Genomic DNA, 17375 nt, shown 5'->3' on the forward strand with positions numbered 1-17375 from the left:
CACTCTGCCCAGATTGCTTCCACCGAAAGGGATCATACAGTAAGATCCTACATCAGTAACACATGCCTTAAATGGCTTTGCCGAGAGTGCATAAAACTTAAAATCTCTGTCTCGCTCATGCAGTGGCAAGCAGCTGCTCTACGGTACGCCAAATGTGACTGTTCACCATGTAAAATGTACCGGTGTCCTAGAATCTACCGGGTATCTATGCACTCAATTTGCCCTCTTGACAATACCGTTAGAGTCGACTGGGTAAAAAGTCAGATTTGGCGTTTGTGTGAGAATGTTCGGTGCTGTATCACACTGCGGTCTGAAGGCACACCTACACAAAAAGACAGGCGATGCACGTACAGCACTGTTCCACGGTGGCGTGGAAGAACAGACTCGATCCGCAGCACGTTCTGCTAGCGTGTCCTCTCCTCCCGCCCCCCCCCCCCCCCCCCTACGTGACCAGACTTGGCCAGAGAGCACAACTCCAGATGCAAACCTATGGTGAACTGTGTAGGACCTGCGCCGAATTTTGTTGCCAGTTCATAACATCAGCAGGCCTCAGACTACGAGTGACACAACCGTTGAACACTGAAGAAGAAGGAGACGCAAGCACAAGACCCAAATACGCACGGAAAGGATCCTGTAATCCATGTCAGTTTTCGGTGAGTTATAGAAACACGAAAATACCAAGTATAGCCTACATCCCCCAAAGAGCGACGTATGGCTGCCTAAACGGTCATACACGTATAAGGCACAAAAAAATAAATAGGTGTGGTTACGGTAACATAGCCCCAAAAAATAGGGTAGGAAGGTAGGCAATCACTTTTTTTTTTTAACTTTTTTTCTAATGTGTACAAATTAAACCTACTTGACAGGGAAATAAGTGTGCGACTCGGGCGCTTTCGCTTTCATTGCGTTTTCTGCACGCGTTTTCTTTTTTTTCTCTTTTTTTTGACAAATGTAATAAAAAGTTATAGGGTCGGCCCCTAAAAATAGGGTAGGTCGGGTTACCGTAACCACACCTATTTTTTTTAGGCCTAAACACACTCGTGCAAAACCACGAGTGTATAATGTGGGAGTTTCAGCCCATGAACGAAGAAGAAGAAGAAGAAGAAGAAGAAGAATGTTTCACAACGCGATACGCCGCATCAGAGGACTGGAAACTAGGTCGAGTATCCCTCTGCACATTCAAGCCGCTGAAAAGATCGCGTGCATGTAACTCACACAGTGGTTCATTATCCGAGTTTCCGCAGGGCAAATGGACCACTGGGACAAACCAGGGAAAGGCGTTGGCGAAATAATGGCGTAGTTTGTAGCGAGAAGAAAGGAGTAAATACCTCACGTGCCAGTAATGAGAATTCACGGAAGTCATTCAGCGGCAGCTGGCGACTAAGGCAGAAGAGTCACCTTCGATCTTGTTACAGATGACGCGCTGGTCCCTGCGAATTAATCCCCCTGTCCCCATAATTCTGTATTATCTTGTTACAGAGTGGAACGTGCTTTTATTTCGTCGCTTGAGTGGCACAGCTGAGAAGATTATTTGCGTATGGCTCATAGTCCATAGCTGTTGTTTTCTGTCGTATCTGTGACATGTTAACAAGGTCGAATACCCGAATGCGCTCACATTGCTTCTTTTTATTCTTTTCTTTTTTAGGTCGCATAATAACGACCAAGGCATTGCGGAGCCACGCACCATTCTGTTTGTCGCATGCCTGAAATGTAGTCTAGGTTTAGCTATGTGGCTGTTCCAGCAGTTGTGAAAACGTTGCCTGAGCTGCATGCATAATTATTGTGATCTCAGAATGTTTCACAGTGCAATTATTTTAGTCGTCGCCGTGAAGTGTAAATTGGGTCAAGCACCCTTTCTGCGCCTTCGTGCTGCTCAAAAACTTGCATGCATTCGATCTAACAATGTTACACAGCGCAAAATGCCCCCGTAAATTGTCGATTTTGGCTTCCTCTTTCCTGAAACCTGTGCATGTTATCTTGCAATGTCTGCAGCAACACCATTATCCGTGTCACATCCTTGGAATGAGGTTGAGTTTGGCTTCCTCCTCCATGACATTTCTTACTGTGCATGCATGTTATCTTACAATGTCTCCAACACCTTTCTTCGTGTCACATCCGTGGCATGTAAACTAGGTCGAGTACCCTTCTACGCCTTGAGCAGCACAGAGGTTGGCGTGTAAACTAGGTCGAGTACCCTTCTACGCCTTGAGCAGCACAGAGGTTGGCGTGCATGTACCCGCAACCAGAGGTCCATTATCCGAGTTTCCGCAGGGCGACTGACTGGACCAGGAAAAGGCGTCGGGCGGAATAATGGCGTAATTTGTAGCGATAAGAAAGGAGTAAATGCCGCACGTGCCAGTAATGAGCATTCACGGAAGTCATTCAGCGGCAAATGAACAGCCGGCGACCACGGCACGGGTGTCGACTTAGATCACAGGAGCTTTTATACATGAAGACATATAGTTCGCCACAAAACTGCCAAACTACACAAAAAGGAACCAGCATCCATCGGTGCTCGAAAAAGTAACCAGCCGGGTAGGAGACAGCCGCGGATTGGATTGATTGCAATGGAGATTTGTTCTGTTGTTGTCATCTCAACGAATCAGACCCCGCGGTTTCTTCTCTCCCGTGTTGGTAACACACACTTTCACTTCGTACACTCCAGCCAATGTAGGTCTGATCCAAAGTGAAGAGATGGCCTCATTCCAAGTTCCTGGACCGGTTGATCGAAGTATTGTACCAGTTGACCTTCTACTATGGGAGTTTGAATACTTCTATAGTCCGTATCCGTCTTTTTGCCTTTGGCCAAATCAAACGTCGCCCAGACTTCCGATTTTAGTTGCACCGCAAGTTTTGGCATATTTGTCGAATCTGGTAAGTGTGGCAGGTTTTTTATTTTCGTTTTACGTTTTTTTTATTTTTTATAAGGGATCGTGAGGTATGCATAGGGTTTTACGTGAAGTAAATCAATCGGATGATTTTAAATCGTTGTATTTTACAATACAATACAATACAATACAATACAATGTTGTGGGTTCTATCAGGAATGTTCAGGGTTGTTGTTTTTTGGCTCGTCACATGAAAATATAACGCCGCAAATAAAATCATATTAAATCACACACACACACACACACACACACACACACACACACACACACACACACACACACACACACACACACACACACACAACACACACAGCCTAGTATTCAAATCTTGTTTAGTCATAAAAACTGACTGATTTTAAAACTACAGTTACAGGGAGTGACACTTTGATCAACGGGCCCTGATCACGCGCTTTATTACAAGCTCCTGTGCCTAAGATCTTGTTACAGCTGACGCGCAGGTCCCTGCGCATTAATCCCCCTGCCCCGCATAATTTTGCATGCAAATGACCTCGTCTGACATGCACATGACCGGGTCTGACATGCGCGCGCGGCATTCATCTGAGCGTGATCGCTCAGGTCAGTCTCGCGAGGAATTTGCATGCTGTCGCGGAGAATAGAAACCTGCAGCAACTTGGTCAAGATAAAGGACGTTGACAAAAAAGTGGGTGATTGGCTTTTAAAGCGGCAAACCCCTTTTTGAAAAATCTTCTTTTGTGAAAAGAAGAAATGGTAAAAAAAGAAACGAGAAAAGGAAGAAAGGAACGGAGGAACGAACGACTATGACAAAGACAATTCTTTATTTTATTCAAGGAAGGGAGGAAGAAAGATAGAAAACGACAAATTCGACAGTAAACATTTGCGTAACAACGGTACCCTTTAAAATAAAGAGTGCATTTTTTTCTCAGACAGCACATTGTAAGCACAAATTGTACATTCGTGTACTGTGCTAGTGTCTAGTACAGCGGACTCGAGACAAAAAGGGCGAAATTCCATGCCATTTCTGTACTTGCAGTCGATGGGAACAAATCTTCATTCTCTTTTCGGAGAATCATCTGTGGTTCTTATTGTCACAGGACTACCCCACCCTGAACAAACCTGAGATGACTAGAATCGACTTACGGTTCTTGTTACCATTGCAGGAAACCGCGGGCATGCTCTCAGGATAATGAACCAACGACCAAGAAAACGAGAGAATTTAACCAGCTAAAACTGCCACAGAATCGTCCCAAACCCACAATAAACTTAGGGAAGAAGTAGACACGATCATCATATTATTGAAGTCATCGGATTTAATCTATGCAGGAAAAACGAGAGAGAACATCTTCCTGGCTACAAATGCCGCAGGATAGTCTCAAACTCAGGATAAGCTGGAATGAACTGGACACGATCATTATCCTATTTTTGACAGCGAGTTAAATATACGCAGGATAATCCTTGAGAAAACTAGAAATAATCTACTGTTATCCCCCCTCTCCTCCCCTCCCCCCCCCCCCTTCACCTTGCCTCTCCAGTGGAGATTTCCCAAACCTGTATCGGATTTCTCCGTGTCAGAAAACAATCGTCCAAGTCAGAACTGGCCCGAGAAACGTTAAGGCCTGTCCAGACTTGGACGCCGTTTTACGGTATATGCGCCGCAGGCCGTTTTGTGCGTCGCGCGGGATTTTGTCGAGTGGCCACACATCGACGACTTTTTTTCACAACGCGGCATCAGTGGAGCGGAAGCGTCAAGGTCACCTGACAGGAAGGTCAACACGCTAGCGGTAATTTGCTAGCCGCCATGTTGTGCTTAGAGTCTACCCACAATCCAACTCGATTTGACGGTTGACGTCATCGCTCTGGTTTTCTCTGATTGGTCAAATTTCCGTCGTTCTATTTCTGTGTCAGAGAAATTAGAACACGCTCTATGCTGTCTGCAGATAACGCTTCGCGATCATAGCCCGCCGCGGCGTGCCCCGCGGGACCGTTTTGAGCAAAAGTCAAATGTGGACAGGGTCAGCCTGGAGTGTCTGGACAGGCCTTAAGTGTGTTGCCCCACACCCCCGCATTGCCCCTCCACGCAGGATAAAGCTGCTATGGCGGATTTCTCCGTGTCAGAAAACAATCGTCGAAGTCAGCATCGAAGACACGTAAGTGTATTGCCCCACACCCCCTTATTACTGCTCCACGCAGGATAAAGCTGCTATGGCGGATTTCTCGTGTCTAAAAAACAAGGTTCTGGGCCGGCCGGCGCTGAAAAAATAGTGCGTGACTTGCCCCCAGGGCCCATAGAGACTATAAGAACTCAGTGGAAATAAAGGGAGAGAGACGTCTTGAACCAAGGCGGAATGCGAGGCGGAATGAGAATTGTCAGTGTCCGTTTCTAACATCTCCTGCTAAATCAACCACAGACATGCATTGCTCGGATATTAATATCACAAGTAACCCTCATCATTGTCACAGAATAACCCATCACTTAGGATATAGGCTTATAGACTGAGACGTTTGACGACACGGGGGGGATGCGAGAAGGAATGAGCCTTTTCCTGCTATGAACATCTTTATCTACGTAAAAGCAGATATTTTCTGCACGAGTAAAGTTGAGCTTTTTTGCGTAGTTAGTGTTACAAAATACCATCCTCAGAATATAAAAAATTAAATTAAAAAAGGAGATCGGCGGTTACCATTCTCACGCGAGAGACCTGCTAAGTGTTTAATATAGCCCCAAGCTCTATAGCTAGGTCAGCACTGGAGAAACGTCAAGTTGTATGGATCTACTGTGCGGGACTGGCCCCGAGGGACCCGTACTAGACCTCTGTTGAAAGAGCGAGAGACGTCTTGAAGTTAAGGCGGAATGCGCGAGGGAATTGGAATTGTTTCTTTTTCAAACATCTTCTGCTGAGTTCGTTGTGGCAGATTGCGTATAGACTCTTCGGACATTGAAGACATGTCTCCAGGGTGTTGGGGCTACAAATCGAACGCGTAAGACTAACAACAAAGCGTGAAAGTTTCTGGAGAAAGGAAAGGATGCGCCAAGAGCTAGTGAGATTGAGAGAGGGGGGAGAAAGAGAGAGGGGGGAGACTGAGAAAGAAAGAGCTGGGCAGGGAGAGGGATAGAGAGAGAGAAATAAAGAAAGAGGGGGAGGGAGAGAGAGAGAGAGAGAGAGGTAGAGAGAGAGAGAGAGGGGTAGAGAGAGAGAGAGAAAGAAAGAGAGGGGTAGAGAGAGAGAGAGGGGTAGAGAGAGAGAGAGAAAGAGAGAGAGAGAGGGGTAGAGAGAGAGAGAGAGAGAGAGAGAGAGAGAGAGAGAGAAGAGAGAGAGAGAGAGAGAGAGAGAGAGAGAGAGAGAGAGAGAGAGAGAGAGGGGTAGAGAGAGAGAGAGAGAGAGAGAGAGAGAGAGAGAGAGAGAGAGAGAGAGAGAGAGAGAGAGATGATATTCTTCGTTTTTTCTCTCTACTTAACTTCATCTTCGTTCCTCTACTTGTTTCCTCCTCAGCCCATCTGCTTCTTTTCCTTTACTACTTCTTTCTACTTCTTTCTTCTTCTTTCTACTTCTTCTTCATTCTTTCCCTCCTTGTTATTCTTTTACTTCTTCTTCCTTCGGAGCATCGAATTGACTTCGGGGTTGTTTCTTCGAATACCTCATGTCCTCAATGCTAAGGCCACAACAAAAAAATAGTCTGTTTACGGTATCCCGACTGACCCTATTTTTTCGCGCGACCCTAGACTTTTTTTTTTGCCATTTGGGGGAGAGAAAAAAATTAAATAAATAAATAAAAAAAATAAAAAAATTTAAAAAAAAATTAAAAATAAAAAGTCTGCTTTTTGGGCAAAATAACTCAAAAATATGGTTTTTTGGAGAAAAAAAATCCCGACCTACCGACCCTATTTTTGTGTGTGCCTATGTTACCGTAAACAGAATAATTTTTGTTTTTGTGGCCTAATAAGAGAACACCCATCCTCCTCTCTCTTCTTCCCCTTTCCTTCGTCCCGTTTGTTCTTCTCTGCCTTCTTTTCTCTCCTTCTTAGTGTTCTTCTCTCAAAATCTATGGAATTGAACTCGATTTTTTGAGCTTCTAAAGTTCTCATGTTTTTATTGTTCACGAGAAACCTTCTTTACCAACGAGACTTGAATTTAGATGAGCCTGAAACTGCTGACAAGAAAAAAAAAAGAGAAAAAAAGAAATGCACTCGGAAAAGACTTTTCCTGGGAAAAAACAAAATGTCACAAAACATCAAAGACAAAAAGAATAAAAAGAAAAAAACGAAAGAACAAAGACAGCGAGAATCGGAATATAAAAACAAGAATGAAGTAAATGTGAATACCAAAACATCAAAAAGCTGTGGGGTGGCTTTGAGACGTCAAAAAGGAGGTCCCTTTACACCACTCTAACTTCAGACATACAACCACGAAGAAAAAGATTCAAACAAAAAATATATAGTCTCGTCTTACGTCATAAGGATGAAAAGACAAAAGTTATTCCAAAGAGCTAAAAGAGCTGACAATAAGACCCAGAGGACTCAGTGCCAAAAGGTGAGGCATCAAAAACGGACAAACATGTTGAAACTTAAGTTATGTCTTGGGAGTTTGCTTTTTGTGTTGCCTAATATAGTGCTTGTTGTAAACTTCAGATCCCTAAGGCCAAAAAAAAAATTGTCTGTTTCTGGTCACCCGACCGACCCTAAATTTCGGCGCCGACCCTAAACTTTTTTTTTCCAAACTCAAAATTTTTTAATTTTTTTTGGTGGTAAAGGACAGGGTGAGAAAATGAACAACAACAAGAGGCGAAGCCTTCAAGGCTCACGTAAGAAATCGACAAACAGTAACACAAACTCAATCACTCCGTCACACATACACACACACAGTACACACACACACACACACGCACCCACACACACACACACACACACACACACACACACACACACACACACACACACAGAAAGAGCATAGGTGAAACTGTGCAAGAAAGCGAGACACTAGATCTAGATCTGTCTGTCTGCATGTAGCCTACTTACATGGACACGACTGCCAAATAGTCTCGGCCCGCTCAAAATAACAATCACCGAGACTTTCAGTAATTCCATCGCGTGACGTCTAACCCTCGTACGTCATAATGTGACGTCAATGTAATATGACGTCTTCAAATGTTAAAGTTTCTACCACAGACATACACACATACATACGCACGCACGCACAGACAGACAAAAGTTAGCATCGCATAGGCTACACTTCGTGAGCCAAAAACGTGTGAAAACGAAAGTCCGCTGACGATTTGTAAATGTGTTGAGTGTCTTGTCTCTATGTATAGTGAATCCAGTCTCTTTTTAAAGTTAGTTTTATTGGTCTACATTTGGGGGGAAAAAAAGAAGAAAAAAAAAATCCCTACCTACCGACCCTATTTTTTTTAGCCATGTTACCAGAAACAGACAATTTTTTTTTTTGGCCTAAAAGGAAAAGATAAGTGATTGCACAGTTTTGGAGTGTTTTCACATTGAACATCTGCACAGGGCAGATCTTTCTTTCTTTATTTGGTGTTTAACGTCGTTTTCAACCACGAAGGTTATATCGCGACGGGGAAAGGGGGGGGAGATGGGATAGAGCCACTTGTCAATTGTTTCTTGTTCACAAAAGCACTAATCAAAAATTTGCTCCAGGGGCTTGCAACGTAATACAATGTATTACCTTACTGGGAGAATGCAAGTTTCCAGTACAAAGGACTTAACATTTCTTACATACTGCTTGACTAAAATCTTTACAAAAATTGACTATATTCTATACAAGAAACACTTAACAAGGGTAAAAAGAGAAACAGAATCCGTTAGTCGCCTCTTACGACATGCTGGGGAGCATCGGGTAAATTCTTCCCCCTAACCCGCGGGGGGTTTTGGAGTGTTTTGACATTGAACATCTGTACAGGGCAGATAAAGTCATACGTCAATATTACCACAGACGCTGATACACGCAGAGAAGAATAACAACAACAACAAAGGTTTCACGACATTGTTGACTAACTCGACGAATCGATCTTCAAGTGAATTAGCAATGTCTATGCAGAATGTCGCTGTCATTATTAAAAATAAGTGTCGAACGAAAAATCAAGCGTCACATGTCGCACGTCAAAATTACAACAATTTTAAACGTTGTGGGGAATCTAAAAAAAAAATAATAATAAACCGCCTTCTTTTTTTTCTTTTTTTACTGAGAATGGGAGAGAGAGACAGAGAAAGAGGCAAGCAGAAGATGTCCAGGTACAACGTGACAAACATCGTCGCAATTATCCAATGTACAGAACCGACAGAATCCCCAAGAACACAATGCAACAAGATCCCGTTCAATACTCAATCTTCCGGAACACCGCACTGACACAGACTCTGACAAAGGAAAGACCTTGGACGTAATCTTGGCCTTAAAGCCGAACATACGTCTCCAGGAGACCAAGCCTTGTGATGGTCACAGAGCTACATTTAGCATTGCCAGTACGAGAAAGTAGAGCTACATCTGCTGTGCGCAGATGCTGGCATTTAAAAAAATTAAAGGAGAAAGGGGGAGGGAGGGGGTGGCCGGGGTGGAGGGGGTGGCCGGAGGAGGGGGTAGGATGGGGAGGAAAAGAGTTGCCAGGGCCGGGGCAGCTTAACCCTCCAGAAATCAATTAAGCGAACAGACCACTCACGGTGCCATGGGAATAGATCTTCAGGGACTTCTCCCATGCTTCGTGATAAAAACGAGACAACATCAACTCTCTCGGTGACAATGACGGTACCTTCCTTCCCTGTCTTATAAATCACCATTAAACCGTCCAGGCTTCTACAATGGATAGAACCATCCATTCACTTGAGCACATGCCGGGTGCTAGAGTGCTGCATGAATGAGTAAGTGCATGTGGAGTTGTATATGGCTGGGTGAATTGTGGGTTGCGTACGTCCGAGGGGCACATGTAGCCTGTGAGTCTTCTTCTTCTTCGTCGTTAGCCTGTGAGTCTGAAGTAGTGGGTATGTTTGCGTAAGGGTGTGCTGATATTGAACTTCAGTTGTGTTTTGTAAATGTCTATGTATCAGTGTATTATGTCTTGCCACACACATGCCAAATTTTCTTGTATTGATGAGGACAATAAAATTTCTTGTATCTTGTATCTTGTATCTGTATCTTGTATCTTGTATCTGTATCTTGTATCTTGTATCTGTATCTTGTATCTTGTATCTGTATCTTGTATCTTGTATCTGTATCTTGTATCTGGTATCTTGTATCTGGTATCTTGTATCTGGTATCTTGTATCTGGTATCTTGTATCTAAAATCAATATCCTGGATGCTGTTAGTGCAGACTCGGAATTGTTTTTATGAATGAATTTGCCATGAGTGTCAACCTTCAAAATAAATTAGCGTCAATCTTCAAAATTCATTCATTTAAAAATTCCCACTCGGCATAGGAACCAATCAGGATGTTGACTTTGAGGTATGTGTTCAAGTGCAAAAGCCTGGACAAATCTTCCTTTGTGGGCTGCATTTCCCACGTGCACTCATGGGTACTATAGTGGGTTAAACGTGTATGGCCGTTTTATCCCCCACCACGGTTCTCAGCGTCATTTTGTTCAGACTATCTTCGGTGTTTGAACAGTCCCGTGTGCACAATTGCGCACGACTAAGATCCCACGCTCACAGCCAAAGTCTCAGCGCTAGGAAAACACGGAGACACGCAAGCATCCTCTCTCGCCCCTCATCACCATGATCGTATGTATCTCCATACTTTGACGAGACAAGCCTGAGGCTGGCGTGCCAAACAAGACAGTCGCAGTGGGCATGTTCGGGTCAGAATATCACACCCTATCATCAGGGTAATATCAATACCTGTCCCCAAAGAGGCTAGCTGGTCTGGGAGGACGTTAAACTCAAATCATCAGTCAGCCCCGCCATGTGGGCATCAATACTCCGATTTCGAGGGATGCTATGACGGCTTAATTCAAGTCAATTAAACTTTTCCAGTTCTGACTCGTTTCCTGACCGATTACTAGAACCAAAACTGAAAATAAAACATTATCAGGGAAAGAAAATTAGTAATTTTGACTGATTATTGTAATTTTCTCTCAAAAGAATTAACAATGTGGTTTCGGCGCGAGTAATCCGTCATAAGCCGAGTGGTGGCCGAGTGGTAACGCACTTGCGCTCGAAATCGAGAGGTTGCGTATTTGACCCTGGGTCAGGCCGCTATTTTCTCCCCCCTTTCCTAACCTAGGTGGTGGGTTCAAGTGCTAGTCTTTCGGATGAGACGAAAAACCGAGGTCCCTTCGTGTACACTACATTGGGGTGTGCACGTTAAAGATCCCACGATTGACAAAAGGGTCTTTCCTGGCAAAATTGTATTGGCGTAGATAAAAATGTCCACCAAAATACCCGTGTGACCTGGAATAATAGGCCGTGAAAGGTGGATGCAGCGCCTAAAGGCAGTCGATCTACTGGCCGATGTGAATGCGTGATATATTGTGTAAAAAATTCCATCTCACACGGCATTAATAGGTAACATGCGCCTTGAGTCGCCTTGTGTGGTGAGATACGTGCGCGATATAAATCCTCGTAAATAAATAAAATAAATAAATAAAAAATAAGATGCTTGCTTGGCACATGTTATGTTGTGTAGAATGAGGCGACATAGCAGCACTGAAAAGCTGTTATAGCTGCGCATACTGCGGCCAGCATCCTATTTCCTCACCCCCACAGCAATATAGGGATTCAATTCGGCGAATTAAAAGTAAACTTCCGTGCAACAGATGTTCGTAAGGAAAAAGAGAATGAGGTGGTGCCGGGTGACCAAGCAGTTTAGTCTAGGTTGGAAATTGGCCAGTAGGAAGGATATCCTGTGCAAAAGTGGGAATAGAGGTAAAAAAAAACAAAAAAAACTAACGCTGTTGACTTGCAGATGAAGTGTGTTTATATTTGAAAGTGTTGCAATGGGTATTTATTTTGTTTTTGCATTGGGTGTTTTTTTGGCAAATGAATCTGTCTAAAACAGAAAAATGCGGTGTGTGTGTGTGTGTGTGTGCTTGAAGGTGTGTGTGTGTGTGTGTGTGTGTGTGTGCGTGTGTGTGTTTGTGTGTGTCTGTGTCTGTGTGTGTGTGTCTGTGAGTGTGTGTGTGTGTTTGAGTGTGTGTGTGTGTGTCTGTGTGTGTGTGAGTGTATGCGTGTGTGAGTGTGTGTGTGCGTGTGTGTGTGCGTGTGTGTGTGTGTGTGTATGCGTGTGTGTGAGTGTGTGTATGTGTATGTGTGTGTCTGTGTGGGTGTGTTTGTGTTTGCATTCGTGCGTCTGCCGGGCCTATCTGCCTGTCTATCTGTCAGTCTGTCGAGGCTGTTTGTCGACCCCCCTTGTCCGTACACGTCATGCAACGCCCAATATCGCCAACAGCGTAACAGTAGCCACATGGAGAACAGCTGCCTCACATTGTGAACTTTCACGTTATGCAAGAATCTGGTGTGTTTGCCAGTTGTCAGCACTTATTCAACTTAGACAGCGTTTATTGCTTCACGCTTGGACATCGATCGCCATTGCATTGGCTACTTGTTCAGGTCATCGCGTCCGAGCGGATTTGTTTCTGAGACCAGAAATGTCAGAGGTACGTCGGCTTTTCGACCTTTCATTGCAGTGGGCATGTATTCAGGACAAAAGGACAAAGGCGTTGTTGCTGACCAGAAACAAGGTTGGGGGACAGACATACATACACATTCACGCGCGCGCGCAAACACACGCACACACACGTACACAAGCGCGCACATACATACACACGCACATACAAACACATACACACACATTTGCACACACACACACACACACACACACGTACACACATACACACACACACACAAAACACACACATTTGCTCACACACACACACACACACACACACACACACACACACACACACACACACACACGGCACACGCACACACATACACACACTCACACATAAGCACACATACACACAAACACACACACACACACACAAACACACACACTCACACTCACCCACGCTGTCACTGATCTTCTCAAAAGCGGTATATCATGTGCAATCCCTGCATCCAGTGACAGGTTCTTTCACTAAGCTCCAGGCTTTCGGAGGACTCGTTAGATAACCACCATTCCCGTGTAAACTACCATGAGCACCCGCTGAGATCTGTGTTCACAGGCTTTTACATGGGACAAGAGCATCCCTCCACTTTGTCACATTCCAAAAATCAACGAAAAATAGTTTTAGGGTGGACGGGAACAAAAAGGGTCGGTCGGGTTACCCTAAACCAACTTTTTTTGTGTGTGCCTAAAAACCCGGACAAATCTGTGTGTGAACATGATTGCTCACACGAAAAGGCAGGAATGTAATCCCATCACCATCTGCATGGAGTACCTATAGGTGTCGCATTGATGTCATCCATCATGTCATTTAAAGCAGAAATAACAGAATTGTGTTTAAGAGTTTGAAAGATATAGCTGGTTTGAGACTGAGAGAGGCACAGCGATTCAAACTAGAAACCAAGGAGGTTGGTTTACGCTTGTCGTCTTGTTCTGGGAACAAGAACTCCTTCTTCAGACGGGTCTCTTAAGGTAAATGAGTTATTATGTTGTATAATATTGAAGCTTGAATACATAGCTGGAATGTATGTGTTAATCTATGCAAAGTGCACTAAATTCCAGTGTGAAGTTTTTAAGAGGATTCTCGTTGAGATTGTATTACGTTTTTGTTGGGTAATTTCTTGAACATAAATGTTGTTCCGCATTTATGTTATGTTAAGATTTTGATGCTATGTATGGTAGTGTCATTAATGGATTAAGTGATCCATGGGTTAGTATAGCTTGGATATTGATTGTGGACGGAATGACATACATGAAATGTCAGAAGTACGTGTGTAATGTTTAGCTTGGAATGTGAATGTAGAAAGGAAGAATGAACGAGAGAGGTGATACACGACTGTTTAGAAGGTAGAGTTGGTCTAAGAGAATGTTATATTAAAACTTGGGTTAATTCTTTAGGAGTTTCCATGACGGTGTCCGGGGGTTGGAACCCACACTGGAGAGTTCGTGACGATGTCAGGACAAGAAGTCACATCGGCGAAGGTGGATGGACGGTGGAGTCCCCATCAACACTGGACGTTGAGACGAACCGGTACTTTTCGCTAAGGGCGAAGTAGTGTTTCTCGGGGAGGAACGTGAGATATGGATAACGGTATCTACGTACATGGATTACAGTGGCACCAGAGTGTGTAAATGACGGCATGAAGTGAGAACTACGAACTCGTGAGTGTCTGTCAACATCCTCTCTTGTGGAATAAGGCCAAAAAAAATAGGTCTGTTTACGGTAACATAGGCCCAAAAAATAGGGTCGGTAGGTCGGGATTTTTTTTTCCCCAAAAAACCATATTTTTACGTTATTTTGCAAAAAAAACAAAAGATTTTTTTTTTCCCCAAATGCCAAAAAAAAGTCTAGGGTCGCGCGAAAAAAATAGGGTCGGTCGGGGTACCGTAAACAGACTATTTTTTGTTGTTGCCTAACCTAATATTGAGATAGTATGGTTAAGAAAGATTGTTATACTATGTACTCACATGTATTGAGTGATTGCAATATCACTGTGTGAACTGTGCGTTCGTGAGTGGTGATTGGTATTGCTGTATTGATGTGAAGAATTGTAATGTTACTTGTGAGGAAATAATAAGTCTGTATCCTCCCAAATTCTGTGTGTGAAGTGTGTAGTGCGAAGAGTGAAAGAGTCAGTTTAACTAGATAGGGCAGAGCACGTATTAATAACAATAACTTCTTTATTCGCATAATAATACGAGAATTTATAATGCGCACATATCTCACCACAAGGCGTTTCAAGGCGCACTCATACACATTCTTTCGCATTAACAACTCATGCACACTAAGCATAAATTGTAATAATAAAACAATAATAAAAAAGGTTGAGCCCTTGGAAAGTTGAAAAAAATCAGAGCTGACTCGGAAAATATGGGGCTTTCTGATTAAATATGTAAGGTTTCAGATGGCTTCGTTTTTTGCTCGTAATATTGTGGATAAAATCTGTGTGTATGTCAAGGCGGCCTCGTAAATTTCTCGTAAATGTCACGTGCGACTTATCTTCGACATGCATCTTGAAAATGAGCGAAGAAATATTTATGTTTTCGAAGCAATTTCAGGTTGCACTGTAAGCTTTTGAGCAGAATTTATTCAGGATTAAATCTCAAAAGCCACTCCGGTGCATAACTGAGCGTACATCTTTCAAAATGGCACAAGCTTGAATCTTAAATCTCTAGAAATATTCTTGGCCAAAAGACAGCCTAAAATAGCACAATAAGCTGCAGAGCTCGGTTTGCGGTGTCTCAACGTTCAATTATTAAAATTGAAAACGTTGTGTTTGTGAACTTTGAGTATTCTGTGTAGCCTTTGATTCTTTGAAACGCTGCCGATTTCACGTAATGGGCAGCGTTTTGCCGATCACGGCATAAATAAATCCCTGCGCCTTGAATATGTGCGCGATATAAATTGCATAAAAAAAACCAAAAAAATAAAACAAAATCCCTGCGCTTAGAACTGTACCTACGGAATACGCGCGATATAAGCCTCATATTGATTGATTGATTGATTGATCACGCGAAATGGGCAAAATTGTTGCCGATTCCGCGAATTCGGCAATTCCGTGAATTCGGCACGACACATGTATATGGGAGTGTGCTCCATTAAATTCTGATCCGTTCGTGTTCATTTCGGAGTCAGAATGGGTCACGTTGCATTAAAAGTTGTGCAAGTTGTAATAAAGCCGTCTGCAGTTTCAGGGAGAGACTCAGAGAGTTCACGTTTTAGCCGGTGTCAAGAATGCCTCCGGCTGCAAGTAAACTTGGAATGTGTCGTGAAGGTTTTGTTTGTTTCGTGGTGGATGTAGATGTTGTTTCTGCTGTTGTTTGGTTGTTATTTTATTTGCTTATTTGTTTGGTTGGTTGGTTGGTTGGTTGTTGTTGTTGTTGTTGTTGTTGTTGTTGTTGTTGTTGTTTTGTTGTTTTGTTGTTTTGTTGTTGTTGTTGTTCCTTTTGTCTGTCTGTCTTTTTTTTTCTTTCAATCTGAAGGTCCTTAAAAGTGCCATGAAAGGCAATGATCACTTAATTGTCGCTAACGCTGGTACTTATTGCTCGATGCCGTTCCACAAAATTACCATACCTTGTTATCACGCATACTTGCACGAGCCGATTAACAAGACTTTGATGAGAGCTATTACTAGTCTTGATCAAGGCAAAATCGGCCTGGGGCTAATACTCATTAAACGACGATTCGTCTTTGTTAGAACACTCGCGTTGTTTCATTTGCGGAGAAGCCTTCAGCATACGGCCGCTAAACAACCCTGCGAGCTCAGCTGTCGAGCGACTTTTAATCAGGAAAAGTCGAAATGCGAAGGACACTTAGCTTATCCGCGTGAAACCTGTATAAATTAGTCTTCCTGTAGGCAGTGATGCACTTTATAGCCTTCTTGGACATTTGACATGTTCTCTTTAAAATCACATTTCTTTGCTTCCGTGTTCTTGTTTGTTTGTTTCTTTTTTGTTTCTTTTTTATATTTAGTCAAGTTTTGACTAAATATTTTAACGTAGAGGGGGGAATCGAGACGAGGGTCGTGGTGTATGTGTGTGTGTGTGTGTGTGTGTGTGTGTGTGTGTGTGTGTCTGTGTGTGTGTAGAGCGATTCAGACTAAACTACTGGACCGATCTTTATGAAATTTGACATGAGAGTTCCTGGGTATGAAATCCCCATAGGTTTTTTTCATTTTTTTGATAAATGTCTTTGATGACGTCATATCCGGCTTTTCGTGAAAGTTGAGGCGGCACTGTCACGCCCTCATTTTTCAACCAAATTGGTTGAAATTTTGGTCAAGTAATCTTCGACAAAGCCCGGGGTTCGGTATTGCATTTCAGCTTGGTGGCTTAAAAATTAATTAATGACTTTGGTCATTAAAAATCTGAAAATTGTAAAAAAAAAATAAAAATTTATAAAACGATCCAAATTTACGTTTATCTTATTCTCCATCATTTGCTGATTCCAAAAACATATAAATATGTTATATTCGGATTAAAAACAAGCTCTGAAAATTAAATATATAAAAATTATTATCAAAATTAAATTGTCCAAATCAATTTAAAAACACTTTCATCTTATTCCTTGTCGGTTCCTGATTCCAAAAACATATAGATATGATATGTTTGGATTAAAAACACGCTCAGAAAGTTAAAACAAAGAGAGGTACAGAAAAGCGTGCTATCCTTCTTAGCGCAACTACTACCCCGCTCTTCTTGTCAATTTCACTGCCTTTGCCATGAGCGGTGGACTGACGATGCTACGAGTATACGGTCTTGCTGAAAAATGGCAGCTACTTGACTAAATATTGTATTTTCGCCTTACGCGACTTGTTTTTTCTTTCTTTCGTTCTTTCTTTCTTTCTTTCTTTCTTTCTTTCTTTCTTTTCTTTCTTTCTTTTCTTTCTTTTATTTTG

Source organism: Littorina saxatilis, linkage group LG3 (assembly GCF_037325665.1).
Source record: "Littorina saxatilis isolate snail1 linkage group LG3, US_GU_Lsax_2.0, whole genome shotgun sequence".
NCBI classification, from domain to species: Eukaryota; Metazoa; Mollusca; class Gastropoda; order Littorinimorpha; family Littorinidae; genus Littorina; species Littorina saxatilis.